This window comes from Nelumbo lutea, chromosome 6 (genome assembly GCF_056320005.1).
Source record: "Nelumbo lutea isolate HS-2025 chromosome 6, American lotus-T2T, whole genome shotgun sequence".
Lineage (NCBI taxonomy): Eukaryota > Viridiplantae > Streptophyta > Magnoliopsida > Proteales > Nelumbonaceae > Nelumbo > Nelumbo lutea.
The window spans coordinates 31,899,574-31,905,658 of record NC_142689.1 but is presented as its reverse complement, the minus strand read 5'-3'; the positions used below and the strand labels follow the sequence as shown (position 1 = coordinate 31,905,658).

General features: G+C 33.9%; 1 long non-coding RNA gene across 1 annotated transcript; it reads left to right on the top strand.

Moving 5' to 3' along the window:
- Nucleotides 1-4,669, top strand: LOC148848367 (uncharacterized). Its single transcript, XR_016100526.1, has 3 exons — nucleotides 1-344; nucleotides 534-600; nucleotides 4,458-4,669. It is a non-coding gene; the product is annotated as an uncharacterized LOC148848367 (long non-coding RNA).
- The last annotated feature ends 1,416 nt before the right edge of the window (nucleotides 4,670-6,085 follow it).

Below are 6,085 nucleotides of genomic sequence, written 5' to 3'. Positions count from 1 at the left end.
CTCCTTGACCCTTCACTTTCCCTCTCGATATGCAAGGAAAAGTATAATGTTTGGTTTGAATATGCAACAAACATAAAACCCTTTTCTCCTGCTTCACATATACCCTTTACTATTTCCCGCCCTCTCTGTATCTCCATCTCTCTCTCTCGACCTTCTCACCACCGAACGACACTCAACCAATGACGCTAGCATCATCAGGTGAAACTCTCTCTCACTCTCAGATTGCCCCTCACTGTTTTGGTTGTCTTTGCTCTCCACCAGACGACACAAACCAATCACATCGACCTCAAGGCATGGGTTAATATTCCAGTTACTCCAATTGCCTCTCATCCATACATACTAAGGTAAAAATCTCTCCCTATTTTGTATGTCGTGGGTGGTTGATTCTTGCAATTTTGAAGGAAAAAATGGTGGATTGAATGTACAAAACACGTCAAAATCTATATCCTTCCTAGTTAAGAATTAAATCTATGCTTCCTGTGCAAGGTTTTGGCGTTGTTTTTCTCATCCTTCAATCTTCTTCACTTCTTCAGATATACCTTATCACTCATTCCATACTGTTAAGTTAAAATCTCCATATCGAAACCAAAGCTTCTCGAGGTACCTCCTTTTCTTCTCTTTCACTCCAAAAAGAAAGCTAATTAAGATTCTATACGGTTTTAGTTGAAGTAAGGGTTTCGTATAGAGTGAGTTGTCTGCCCAAAATTCATTTCTTGAATTTGAAAACGGCTTTTACTCGTTTGATGTTTATTGAAATGATATTCGATTACAATAATGATGGTTTGGTGCTATTATAATAGCTTTGTGTGCTTGAATTTGTTGTTTAGTTGAGATTTTTTCGAGACTGCACTTCTATAATTATAATTTGATTTTTGAGGAAGTGTTTAATTATTTTTCATTCATGAATTCCATTGACTTTAGTTGTTTATTCTCCATTTATGCTTCACTGTGTTCTAGTATAATAATTGTGTAACATGCATACAATTTGTTGACGTTGGCTAGGAGTTCCTATTTTTTAGTTTTCTAGGAGATATTCAGATTATATCCTCCTGAATGATAGAGTTCGTTCCTAGTTTTCCAGGCTAGACCAGTTTTATTAATTTTACAATCAATTATACATAATTGTGTAACCAAAAACTGCAATACACCTATATCATAACAAAAAGGAAAGGGATTGCTATATTGGAACATATAGCAGTGACAAACCCCTAGTTGGCAATAGGGCCCCAAAACCCCCAACAGTGACAGAAATGCTTAGCATCTCAAATAAGACCTTATCATTATGTTGTTTTTCCCCAAACATGTCAAAGATAGCAGCACTGATGCACCTTTATTAAGACCATATCTATCTTCCTCTCTCAGGGGGTGGGCAGGGGGAGAAGGGATGCTTGTGTCCTATTGGGGTGTCAAGTTGGCTCCAACAAAGCAAAGAAATGCTTCAAAATTCTACTAATGAATGGGTAGGATATTAGCAAATAAAAAAGTGATTTTATATGTTAACTTACAAATGCATCTATATATGATATGGGGCCATCTAAGTCTACTTTTTCTAGTGCGTCTCATAAACAAATGAACTACCTCCCAATGGAATGCCTCATTCTGGGTGGAGTTTGGCTTGGAAAAATTGCTTTCACAAGAAATGTTGTTAATTAGATTGTCTTTATGAAATAGTATACATTTATCCTCAACTGATTTGAATTTTAGGTAGCTGATTTAAAGTTTAAATAGTACACACCAGCTGATTGATAAATCACCGTACTGTGAGTAGTGGCATTTGAGTTAGAGTTCCAATAGTCTTGAGTTTTTGGTTGGATAGTGTATTTCTTGTTTTTAAAGCTGAACCCAATAGTCTTGAATTTCTAATTTGACATGGTGCACAAGGTGAGCCTGCCTTTCCGTGGTATGAACCCACAGAATCCATTTAATGTGGATTGGTATGAATATACGGATCCATTCCATGAAAGCTTTAAAGGATGTTTGATATCTTTTGGTATTTATTCCAACTAAATAATAGTCATCTATATCAGGAACATGTCTTTTGAAAAGCATCTTTCTATTGGTTATAAAGATAAAATTATTTTCTAAATAAAACCAAAAACTGTTTCACCAATTAAATACTAGCATCTCTCTGTCTAGATCTTATCCAGACCTTCTTCAACTAATATGGTAGGATCAGGGAGAGTTGCTAATTCTGCGTTCTCTCTATCATATCATGCCGTCTTCTTTTTCTTGTATTGCTCCTATCTGTATGAAAGTATTTGTCATTAGAAATGAAATAAGAGCCCCCCCTGCTACCTTTTCTCCCTTTCTTTTGATATTGTTTCCAATTTCACATATAATATTGTTATAATATTACCTTCAATAATCTATCTTTATTATTGAAGCAAACAACCAATATTTCTTTTTGGATATTATGATGAGCTTGTAGCATATATTTGACTGAAGCGAGCAACCAAAGAAACCATTTCTTATTAAAATCATTATTGGAATGGTTTTTTTTTCCAAAAATAGTCTACTGGATGGACTATATTTTGACTACAAAGTAGCATTTAAGATTACTGACGATATAGAGCCCGATATATATGATTTGATGGTAGAGAGGTATTTCAGTGGAGGTTTTCAATGTTACTATTTGTTTATGGTTGATGCAAACATGTCTAGATTTAATAAGAAAAGCAGAGGATGGTGGGTTGGATGCTATAGAGACTTACGCTTTCTAGAATGCATGTGATCTTACAGGTTGTTTTATTTTTTCTAATAAATATGTCTTTCAAGTAAATTTTATTTCATACAATATATTCATAATTTTATATTTCTTTTTACAGTAGATTTTTCTAGCAACTTAGATGTTATCATGTTCTCAACACTGTCGAGGATGCCAAATTATATATTCTTCATATCTGTAACATCAGTCCTGTCATTGATATGGACAAAAGTTGTTAGAATCTCTACAGGTAATCTGTATCAGTCTAAGTGGGGCGTTTGAAGGAGTTTTCATATTGTCCTCAAATCAATGGAAAAGGTGTTTACCTATAGAGATGTGTCTGATATTGATTTTGGAAAGAAAAATTCAACATTCCATCTAAGAATATTTTCAAGCAACTCAATAGATTTGGCATCTCTCCTATGGTCAATTATAAGCCAATTGCATCCTATTCACCAGTGAAATGATGTGTCAGATGCTATTTTACCCACTAAAAGGGACTCAAGGAAACGCTGGTTGATCAGCACCAAACTACAAAGGTCTCTCTAATTTGAAAAATATGATCCATCACTTGGGATTTGTTTTGGATTGAATTTTGGTTTAAATCTTGATGAGGAAACCTTGTTTCTTTACAACTTTCAACCTTTGTAGCAAATAGGAATAGATAGGAAAGTTGAAATATAGTCAAGTGTCATGCCTGCTGCATGGGTGAACATATCTCTAGTGGAGCTAATACCAATGTTAGATGAAAAACAATCATATCGGAACAACTTCTGTATCCAGCATAACCCCAGCATTGGAGCTTAGAGGTTTCCTTAATGGGAAAGCAAAAGCCAATACAACTACTATTCGTTTTGAACTCTAGGTGCAGGTATTGTTTGCTTATATTTCCCTTCAACATTTAGATGATTTTTTTTTCTCTATGCCACTTGTCTCATTTATGTGAAGCAAAACTTATTGTCATGCTCTATATGTCATGTGGATGTGGATACTGGTGTGAGTGCTAAAATCTGATATGGGTTTAATATGTTGGACCCAACAAAACATTATTGACATGTTCTCTATGTACTGATGCTTTCTCCCTTTGAAGTTGGCTATCCCTATGTAAGTGGATGGGTCTATACTTATTGTTTACTCATTTATTTTAGGAAGAGACTGATAAACTTGCAATGAAAGTTGAATCCTTAAGTGTTGAGAATATAGCCTTTAGATCTGAATTGTTGATTGGCATGGAATTCAAAGAAATTGAAGCTTCGAAATGCTACCTGATGCTAATTTCTCCCTTATGATCAATTTCAGTTTGGATTCATGAGTGCATTTAAGTCTAGTACTTAGGTCATGGTTTATTAGGAAAGGTAGTGATTGAACAGATTGTTGTGGAATAGCCCATCCAACATGCATGTTTTAGGCTAAGGCCATGACTTTTTCTTTGTACCAGATAAAATGAACAAATATTATTCTACCTCAAAAGTAGCCAACATGCCACATTCCATTAGCAATTTATTTCTATGACCTTCGTGAATGTGTATTCTTTGGACCTTCCTTTGGCCATTTCTAATGGTTATCAACTCAATGAAAGCCTATGAAATTTGTATTTTAGAAAATACCAAAATGATTGAATCATCAAACCCAAAAGCCTTTTAGTGATTTATTCAGCAAAAGGGTTTAAGCTCTCTTGTTTGGGCCATTTGTTAAACTGTTATTTTTTATTCTTAACAGTTTTACTTAAGTCATTTCTTGGTTGCATTTTTAGGTGGACCTCTTTGTTTATCATTCTCAAGTAATGGATCTTGAATACATAAGAGGCTGCATCTTTTGGATCGAGACACATTGGATCAAATTTTTACTTATTGATTGTATTGTTAAGCAATTTGAAAATTGTAATATATATTGAACACAGCTTCATGTAAATTATACTTGAGATGTAATTATCTTTTAATAAAAATTTATGTGCAAATGGATAAATTAGAGGTTTTATTAATTTAAATAAATGACCATTGCGATAAACAAAATTCAATATAAAAAATACATATAACAGTGTTCACCTTGCTCTATAAAAGTGGCATAGTGACGGATTGGAGGTGTTTACTATAAGCATACATTAAGTGACGTTTTGATAATTTGTAGTGATGGTCCTAAATCGTCAATATAGGAAGAATTTTGGATTTAGTAATGGTTTAAAAATGTTATTAAAACTTTTATCAAAAGTTTTTGATATGATAATAGTGACAAAAGTGATTGTTACTATATTATCTAATAGTGACAGATATTAAAAATTGTCATTATACACTTATCTATAGTGATGGGCATATTCGTTACTATATCATATTTTAGCAATGGTTATAAAATGTGTCACTAAAACATACATTAATAGTGACGAATATATTTGTCACTATTTAAATTTTAGTGACGGACAAAATATTTGTCACTAAAATAGAATATGATGGTGACTAATTAAACCGTCACTATAGGTTACATATTAATGACGGATTTTTAAATTTGTCACCATAAATTATAGTGACACTGCCTATAGTGACGGATATAATTCTATTGACTGTTCGTCACTATAAACGTTTCAATGATGGATATTGAATCTATAGTGACAAATTTTGTTTGTCACTAAAAGCCAATTTTTTTGTAGTGTGTTCAGATTTTTCATGTATACATGTGTACACAAACAAACACATACATACATATATTGGTCTAAACCATAAAAACTGAATTTGTGATTTGGTTTGGTCTATACTTAAAAATGGTTTCATTTGGTTTGACATTTTTCTAAGGCTATGTTTGATTGCAGTGCAAATTGAATTAAGCCCAATAAAATCATAGAATGGCCCAAAGTTTCAAAACTGTATTAGAAGCTGCACTAACTCATATAAAACAATTTAGTATGGTTGGTTTGAGATCTCCAAACCACTCTATTGTTAAGGTGGATTATTTTTAACCCCAAACTTCAAGTGGTTTTACTAATAACCAAGTAAAAATTAGGAGTACATGGGGAAGACATAGCTTACCCTTGCCCCACCCATACACAGCACTCACCTAGCCACTCAACCCAACCCAAATACAATTCTGCACTTGCAACCAAGGAATGCCTAGTTTATCCTCTCTCATGCACCTATAGACCTGGGTAGAGAGTCATTGAGCCAAACAATTTAATGCCTCTCTATGGAACAACCTTAGTTCATCAAGGCGTTAGCAGCTTGATTCCCTTCTCTATAAGCATGGCTATAATGGCCAACCACCTTTATAATCAGGCCATTAATTTCCCCCCACATACCATAAACATGAAGGAATAGCATTTTCACCCTTCACCATTTCACAAAGGACTCCAAGTCCAACTACACCCAAACTTCTCTGAGCCACAGTATGAATTCT